Genomic DNA, 10141 nt, shown 5'->3' on the forward strand with positions numbered 1-10141 from the left:
AGTAGCCTTCAAGTCAAATTCTCTATTCTACTGCTGTTAGTTTTATCTCCACTACAGTCCAGTTTGTGTGTATGCATGTACATATGTATGTATGGCAGGCAGACAAAACAGGAACCAAATTCTGTCTTCAGGGCAAAGTGCATGACCTTGTAGGTGCTGCCCTGGGAGCGTGGTGGCCTTTCTGGCACAAAGGTTCATCAAGTGAATTATGCTAAATAAGGAAATATACATCTGTACTGGAGGATAATCCATTTCTACACCTGAAATAAAAGATAGATAGTGGACATTTCCCTTTCAGTCATTTTTAAGTATACTCACATGCCAGATACAGAAAAATGCAAAATGCCTTCACAATAAAGGTATTTATTGTATTAGCAAAGGATTTTCATGCTTCTGCTTCTCAGGTCTGATCTACTAACCAGAACCATGTATGATAATAGGTATTCTTTGTGTCTTATTATTTTATGGTGTCAATGTTAATAGTAATTTTTAACACAAGTGATTTCTATGCCAGCAGGAAATTCTGAAACTAAATGTACTTAGCTTTCAATTGACAAAGACAACAGTAGAAAAATAAAATGGAGAAAATTATGTCTTTAAGGCTAAATGAGCCCTAAATCAGTCTGGTTTAAAATTTTCAGAACTGTATGCAAATTGAGCATGATTTTAGACACTGAGGAGCTGATGGGTTCAGATTTGAGCCTTGCTTCTTCACAAGTTTCAAAACTATTATCTTTTTTCTTTAATTCATGCGATACATTAGTGATTGTCACATTCATAGCAAACTGAGGCCCAAATCCTGAAGTTATCCTAATTCCTGAAAGGCTTTCAGGCAGCTAAAGTAATTTTCAAGATGTGGATGGTCTTAAAGGCAAGGCCTTTGCTCTATTGTGAAATGCCCTTACTGTGTTAGGTAGAAGTGTACCAGGAGAATACTGAGGTCACACTAGCTTCAGGCATTGAGAAATGCTAACTTACCAGGAGCTGAATGCTGGAAGGATGTGTTTTCTCATCCAAGTGGTTCTTTTCTCTTTAACAAGAGAGAAACTGGATTCAAATGAATTCACATCTTTTTTTCTAAAAAAATAAAAAATCCACAAACCCCCTCAAAAACCCAAACCACAAAAAAACTAGTCTGCCTCTGAAAAACTCCTTGTTTTATTGAACTGACTTATTCTTAGGATCTCCTTTAAAAAAGAAATTATCTGCTAATATCCTGGGAAATACTTGTGTTAAAGGTCATATTAAACAAAAGTCAAATCTAGACTATCTGAAGAGTCTGGAGGAGATGTTTAATGCAAATTTTTGTGGGGAAAAAAAAAAAAAGATGTGTGTCACTGCAGGTCATCTCTGAATATTCTTGTTGGGGTTTCTCTGTTGGATATGCAATCTCAGCTAAATGTTTTGAAGAGGAGGAATCAAATAAATTGCCCTATTTTGGGTCTTTCTCATCTGTATACAGTTGTGCAGCTCTAGTAGACCTGAAAATTGCCCAGAGACAAACTTTTAAAAAATAGAGTGCTTTTGAGGCAGAAAATTGCTTTTCTGCAGCATGGTCTAAGGGACAGGATGTGACAGGACAACAAGGAGTTGTCACTATGTAACGATATTGTAAAGCATATCTTACATAACAAAAAGGATCATTTGTCTCTTTTTTTCTTTCATTTTAAACTACAAGAGATTTAATTGAAACAGCCGAAGGTATGCCCAAAACCAAGAAAAAAGCCATTATAATTTACAATTAAAATGCAAAGTTCATCCCTTAACCCACCTAGCTATTCATTGCAGCTTGCATTTGGTACCGATGTCTGTCCAGCACCTCATAAGCCTTATTCTCAAAAGGGAGAGTAAAAAAAGGCTCATTGTACATGCATGTCAAATATTAGCGTGATTCTTGTCGCATAATAAGAAAAGAAAGTGGTTTGTGCTTTTGATTAGCCTCTTGATGTTTGAGAGTGTTTTTGTATGGCTTAATTTTCCTTTTTATGGCAGTTTGTACATATAAAACAAAATGAGGAAAGGAGTGGAGGGGGAAAGAAATGTGCCATTTATATACTAAGGATATGAGGCCTCCTTTGGGCCCATTATACATTAATGGGTCAGCTGAGATTTATTAGGATATGTATATTAATCTTTATACACATTCACATACTATAATTGTTCCTTTGGTACTATAATGTGATTAGCTGTGAATTTGTGCAATATTAACAATAATATGGATTTCCATATTACAGAACAGTAATAACAAATGGTTATTAAAAATGCATGTAAAGTATGGGGTGTGAAAGCACTTCCAAACCGTCAGTAATCCGATTATGTTCTCTTGTTTTTAAATACCAAAACAGTTAAGTCTTTACTGTAAAGTAAAATCTTGTATGAGAAAAGCAAAAATTTTATGTTCCACAGAATTGAATGAATGAGTTGAAAATTGTTTGAAAGAAATATTAGTTTCTGTTTCTCACAGCTGAAATGTGGATTTTTGCATTACTATTATTTAAGAATATAGCAAAAAACAGAACATAGAAGGTAACATTAACATTCAGTAGCAAAGTTTTCCTAGTAGGATGCTCTTGTGTTCTAGGAGTCAGGTGTAGTGTGCAAGGAGCTGTCTAGGATCCCTGCTACTTCCTAGACAGCAAATTCAGCATTTGTACTTTTGTACTTCTGTACTTCAAAACTGAGAGGAGCTCCCCTCCCCTGTCTGGAATGGTATGAAAATATTTGCACCCATAAGGCAATCATTGTGTGGTATACGTTTGTAGTACAGTAGGAATATAGAAAGAGAGAACTAGTGACTTTGTGGAGCTAATTATTCTTCTGTTTCTTAAGTGGTGTAAATTAGAGCAGCCACTTTGATTTCAGATAGTTTACAGCAGCAGTAGCTCTGTATGGCACAGGGTTGTACACTCTCCTCTGTTACTCTGGTTTTGCTTTGTGATCAGAAATAACAGAAGTTCCTGAACTTGGCTTTCAGAGAGACAACCAACATTGAGACCTATTCATCTATTTATATTCTTCTTAGAGGTCACATAATCTGTCCACAAAAAAAGCTTTTCTCTCAAGTGGTTTTCATAAGGTAGTGATGTTTGTTTAGCGAAAGTTGGTTTACCCTCCGTTCGTGACCCCATAGTGGGAGGGTGTCTTCTCTGCCCCCTCTTTCTTGAATCTTCTATGTTCTTCTATGTTCACAAGTATACAAACTTGTGCATGTTTGTAGAACAGAAGGAATTTCTTTATTGTACCTTCTACCATTTGACACATAGACTTGAGATTCAGTCTTTGGCAATTTCCAAAGCTTTTACTAGCATCACAGTTCCCACTTCTCGTTCATCTGATTGGAGAAGGTTTTAAGATTTAAGAATAGAATACATAGTGTAAAATCTGACCATAATGGAGGAAGACAATCACTCATTTTTGGCTCCATCGTCTAGAAATTATCCTTTTGCAACTTCAACAATATTTGGTCCTACAGGCCCCTGATCCCCTGATGGGGTATGCCCTTCATATGCACAGTGTAAAACAGGGATTATTTTTTGTTACACAATTAAAAGGTGTTCTTTAGAATTTCTCAGAGCTGTTTTATTGTGTCATTATATTTGAATCCCATATACCGATAATCTCCAACCTGAGCAAGTTTTCATGGGCTGAAAAAAGCTGCTCACAGACTTTAGGAATACCTTTTTTCCATATTTCCATTTTCTGCTCCAATATTCTGAAATCTTGCAAAATAAACAGTGCTAAGTAACTGAAGTGTAGGTTTTCTAGACGGTTTAGTTTTTATACAAACTGTGGAGAAAAGACGCCACGTTATTCATACTCATGGTAATATGCAATTTAAGTAGAGGGACTTTTGTCATGCATTTTACATGCAGATGATGAGCATTCCATTGTATTCAAATGCTTGTGGAATTGCTGTCAAATGACATACAGCAGGTGGGCCAGTGTCATTTGTGGAAAGTCTCTCTGAGCTGCAGCCTGAGCTGCTGATGTCTCTCATTGGCATACCATACTGCTGCAAGGCAACAACTCTGCTTACTTATCTATTGCACGTTACTTTGCTGCAAACTGATCCCTTATTTTCAATTCATATGTGGTCCGTCATTTGCTTCTGCTTGTTAATTTGTGGCTGCAAAAGGGAGTAACTAAAAGGCAACCATTAAAAGCACAGTTCTGTGCAGTGTAGTTTTAACAGGAAGGTGGGATAGTCCAATGGGTGCATTAAAAGTGCCTTCTCTCATGGCTGACTGGACTTGAAGGATTTTTTCTTTTAACTTCGGTAACCTAAATAAATGTATTCACATTTTAGCTATGTCAGACTATTCTGATAGCTGTTGTGAAGTCTTCTTCAGTATTTCACAGTGTTTCCTCATAATTTTAATTGCGCCTTTGGGAGTGTTATCACCAGGCAATGTATCAATATGGATGTGCACATAACATTAAGGACTAAACATCATCAATATAAATTAATCTCAGCTTTAAGAATAAGTATGCATATGCATTGGCAAATATACTGGAGAAGTATATTTAAGTGCATTTTGAGTAATTTACATAACTGACATAATTAGTGTTGTAAAAAACCCAGCTATTTTGTGTAATGAAATTACAGAAAATCTTTTTTTTTTTTATTTTGAACAAATTTTCATTATGTTTAATTTAGATTTTCAGTTATCTAATCTAAGGAAGACCATTTTATCATTGTGAACATATTGTTTTAAATAAAATAAAGTAGTAGGTTGAAACTCTTCATGTTGGAACATCGTTTACGCGATCACATTCCTGTCATGCTCTCCTCAACTATGAAATCTTAAACTAAGGTATTCTTTCAGAAACTTTATGGCACTTATATTTCCAGAAGCTGTAAAAGGATATTTTCAACTGTCTATGATTCTTTTGCTGCTTCAACCTCATAGAATCCTAGAATGGTTAGGATTGGAAAGGACCTTAAGATCATCTAGTTCCAAATTCCCTGCCATGGGCAGAGACAGCGCACCCTAGACCATGTCATTGAATCATAGAATAGTTAGGGTTGGAAAGGACCTTAAGATCAAGTTCCAACCCCCCTGCGATGGGCAGGGACACCTCACACTAAACCATGTCACCCAAGGCTCTGTCCAACCTGGCCTTGAGCACTGCCAGGGATGAGTGTTCACAACTTCCTTGGGCTGAGGAAGTGTCCCCAACTTCCTCAGCCTATCTTCATACGGGAGGTGCTTCAGTCCCCGATCATCCTCATGGCCCTCCTCTGGACTTGTTCCAACAGTTCCATGTCCTTTTTATGTTGAGGACACCAGAACTGCACACAATACTCCAAGTGAGGTCTCACGAGAGCAGAGTAGAGGGGCAGGGTCATCTCCTTTGACCTGCTGGTCATGCTCCTTTTGATGCAGCCCAGGATACATTTGGCTTTCTGGGCTGCAAGCTCATGTTCATTTTCTCATTGTCCAACACCCTCAAGTCCTTCTCCTCAGGGCTGCTCTGAATCATTTCACTGCCTGTAGCTGTGTGTCATTTCTTTTCCCTGGAAGGGAACACACCAAATTCTTTGCAAGCAATGCAGGATGTATTGAGTTCAGATCTCCAGTGGAACTCCACTGCTTCACAGTGGAGTTGCTGTTACACAGCAATTTCAGTTCACAAGCAAGATCAGGAATGGTTCTTCTTGATTGATCTTTGACACTGAAAAGCTTATTAATCCTAGCTTCTATTATATTAAATGTTATGAATAATAATAATAGCACTGTCATATATTGAAAGTACCTTCTTGTCCACTTGCATATTTATTTCCCAGTGTTCCAGCAGACCTTTGTCTTGTTGAGCTGCTACTTCTTAGGGAATTGACATTTCTCAGCTATCCAGAGAAATGGTATTTAGAAATATTCATTAAATGTTAGAGATCGTATTTTCAACCAGTTCTACTTAAAATGTAGTTCACACTCTTACAGTAAAACATAACTTTATTTTACAGGAGTAACTTTCAAAGCAGCGGGTTACACATTGGGGTACAGCCTTCTTCAGCATATGCAACAGACATCTGCTGGTTATCTAACATAGTCTCAAGTAATCCTTCAGGTTTTCTGAGCTGTCCCTCATGCTGCTGCCGCCCCTCAGGAAATGTCAGCCCAGAAGAGCAAGGCTTAATGTATCCATAGCTGTCGTAGGCCAGAAGGAAGCTTCAGTTGCTATTAGCTGGGGTTAGAGATACTCTAATTTCCTCTGATTTCAGAACACTCTGGCACATCACTTAACACCTGGCAAACAGACCCCATGTTCTAATGGTATTCACTGAGTGTGAGAACTTATACATCATATTTATACCCTTTGGGACAGCACAGCCTTGTTCAGTTGCTACTGAAATTCACAGCACTTACTGATGCTCATGACACATAATTTATACAATGATCACCTTTTAAAATGTGTGAACTTCTGTTGATGACAAAATTACAGTTCCTTAGTATTCTTAACAACACTGTGAATAGGCAGATAATATCTAAAGCACAGCTGGAATTTCTCATACATTATTTGTATAGTCGTGTAATTTGAAAATGTGATTTCTCTGTTTCATGAAATAGTGCTAGTTTAAATTTTTTCCCGAACTTACTGCAGATGTTGAAATGCCTGATAAAGTTTAAAACACGTTAAAATTATGGCAAACACTGAAAACTAATAGTGTTCATTTCTGACATTTAGATCTGCAGGTGTGACTGTATTCAGTACATGAATCAAACTGCAGCAGCTTTGCTGCAGAACTTAAGTCAGACACTTGTACAGCTTAAGCAGAGAGGAGAAAAAAAGGATAAAATTTTGGAGTACGTAACTGCATAGACCTTTACGTTGGGCAAATCACGTTTTAATTTTATAACTCAGGAGGTACCTTGCCATGCTGTTTAGAAAAATACTTTTCGTTTTCCCACACGTAGTGAAACTGCACCCCAAGCAGGTAGTGGGAAGAATGGCAGGAAGCCTCAGCTCTAAAGAAAGAGTGTATATGAAGTTTTTAATCTGTTGATAGATGACTATTGTGTTCACATTCTAAACTTTGTATTATGATAGGTTATATTATGATGGTAAGATCAGAAAGATAACTGAAATTATGATCCACAGTATGCATTAAGACTCCCTGATTCTGAGCTCCATTTTAACTTTGGAGGCAAGAGGTGACTGTACACTATTCCAAAGAAACCAGTCAAATCATGACTGTGGTCACGGGGTGGATTGTGTGGCAGGTACACCTGCCCTGACAAAAGCCTGCAAAAGCTTCTGACCACAAACTGCACAGCAAAACTACCCATATGTGCAGCTCTTGTCCCACCTGCATGGTGGCCATCAGCAGGTGCAAGGAAGTTGGGTCCTGATCCCACGGCAGGCTATATGACCATATCGGACAACATCTGACCACAGGTCAGATTCAACCAGGGTATACAAGGAGCCCCTGCACAGAACCATTTTGAGTTGGTCCTCCTTGGGCAGCCATTTTGAGTCTGTCCTCAGTGGTCAAATGGAGCAGCGGGCGTGCAGTCGGGGACTCTCCCATTCAGTCAGAACGCTGCCTGAAGGAACTCCTTGAAGTTGTGAGCCCTCCCTTGTAAGGTGAGTGATTGTGCATTTTGGATCTTTGACCATAACATTTAAGAATCAGTAGTGAAGTGACGAATCCATGTGACATCTCTGGAGATATTCATAACCCACCTAGATGTGTTCCTGTGTAACCTGCTCCTAGTGGCCCTGCCTTGGCAGGGGGATTGGACTAGATGATCTTCAGAGCTCACTTCCGACCCTGTGATTCTTCATCTTTTCTGTTGCTTATTCTTCTTTCTTGATGTCTGTTTTTAATTTTGGTTTTAATTACTTTGTTTTAAAAGCACTGACAGTTTCTGACCCCTGCAAAAATATGAAGAAGGCAATTCTTTGTTTGTGATGAACCAGATTTACCAAAGCAGTGGTCTATCCCAGTACATAATACAGATTTAGAAAATTACTTTTCAGGAGACATATACGCTTTCAAAGTAACAAGAAAATAATTAGTGCATTTCATGTGGTAAAGTGCATCAATTTATTTTCAGCAGACATCATTTGAGATCTGTATCAAGTCAGCTTTTTAATATTTTTCTGTACATTTGGTAATTTGTCTTGCTTTTACCTAGGTACCAGGTAATGTGTTCTACTTGCCATTAAAGCAACAATATCTCATGTTTGAAAACCAAACAATACCTCTTTTGATATTTGGATCTATAAATGACTTCTTTGGATCTATAAATGACTTCTTTGGCAATAGGAGCATAAGTATGTTTAACTTTGTAAGTTATTTTCAAACTTTTACAAGTACCATAATTTATTCTTTTTTTTTTTTTTTCCAGCCTCTTGTGGTCTTCTAGCATAATTTAATTTTTTGTAAAGCATTTATATTATTTATAACAAAGAACAGTCTGTAATGTATTTAGCAGAGAACTGTAGGCTCTCGGGGTGAACAAAAGAAAGATAAAATGTCTTTGGATTTTTCAGCTCCTTTCTGACAGAATAAAATTTGACTCAGTGTGGAGACAACCTACATGCATCCTTTCTCCACTCGCCAAATAGTGCAATGGAGTTTTCTTTTGACTCAGCTGGATATTGCTGCTGCTTTCAGATACAGAATGATCTTCTTTGATTTTGTACTGTATTACTGGATAAAGAGCAGGGAGGGAGAGGTGAAGCACGCAGTAACTATATTGTTGTCACATTTATGGTTTGACCATAATCTTGTGGATACAATCACAGGTTCTGTTTATTATTAAGAAAAAACCCACAACTAACCACTTTAAGTACATATAAGTCATATTAAAGGATACTCAAGAGTCTAGAGTATAAAATTGAAAGGGTCTGCATCTAAAGTATGATTTCAAAATAATCCGAATCTCAATTGACTTTCAATTCAGAAAAAGAAGAATCAGTTGGGCTCTGTCCTTATGAATGAAGTAGATCAGGCTTCCTCAATGGGTGATTTCCTTTGTAAATGATATAATCTTTACAAGACTTAGTTTAGTTTATGCTACATGCAATTTACGTTCCTTGGGTACTTTTAGGAATACTGTGTTATAGCTGTAGTACCATTCAGTTTCAATAAACATATAATTTCATTTTATACCAGGTTTTATTGTTCTTGTTGTCTGGCCAGCAGAAATGTTAAGGGAAAGGCTACTTGAGGCCTTTTCAATGTTTGGCCATCGGAATATCCATGAACAAATACAGTGAAAATGTAATTCTCCCATTATGCCTTATGCTAAAGACAACAGAGAAAATACAACCACCTAATTAGAAAGAAAAGGCTTAATATTTTGGTAGTGTCATGGTGAAGAATATTTCCATTTTAAAGGAGATAGCAAGCAAAAATCTACCAGAGGAGAAACTGGCTATTGCAGGCATTGTCCACAGTTGCGTGTTTTTTTTTGAATTACATCATTTTTTTCATTTACATCATCCACCTGCAAAATGAACAGAAAAGGGAAATGGTTTTTTCTGATCTCTGTGCAGAAGGACCAAGCTTCATGTAATTTCAGTAATTGAAGAGTGTGGAAAAGAATCTCATTTTTCACCTAAATGTTTCTATAACGTTATGGAGAGGAAATAATCCTTCCAATATTAATCTTTTGCTGCAAGAAAAAAAAATGATTGAGAGTTTCATTGTAAACTGTTTCTGGATTTTATACATTGTGTTTTACCAATGGACTGTAAGTCACAGTTTAGTCTGGCTTTCCTTGGAAACCATGTAAGTGAAAACATTAACCATATTAAACTTGCTTAAAGGGTTGTAATTTAATAAGCCATTAAGAATAGAAAAAACATTGTTTCACAAAAGAAGCACTTCTCTGACTCGTCAATCTGATCATCATGATGTATCCACAAAGAATATTCACATCACAACAATTAGAACTTTAATTCATTGCTTTCTCATAAACTAAAAATCATAGATGTGGATATCCAGGCCAGGTTGGACAGAGCCTTGGGTGACGTATGAGGCATCCCTGCCCATGGCAGTGGGGGTTGGAACTAGATGATCCTAAGGTCCTTTCCAACCCTAACCATTCTACAATTCTGTATTTGGTTAATCCTAAAACACAGTATGTATTTCCCCTTCCTTACAGACTTTCACCAGCAAAGCTATTTG

Source organism: Lathamus discolor, chromosome 1, assembly GCF_037157495.1.
Source record: "Lathamus discolor isolate bLatDis1 chromosome 1, bLatDis1.hap1, whole genome shotgun sequence".
NCBI classification, from domain to species: Eukaryota; Metazoa; Chordata; class Aves; order Psittaciformes; family Psittacidae; genus Lathamus; species Lathamus discolor.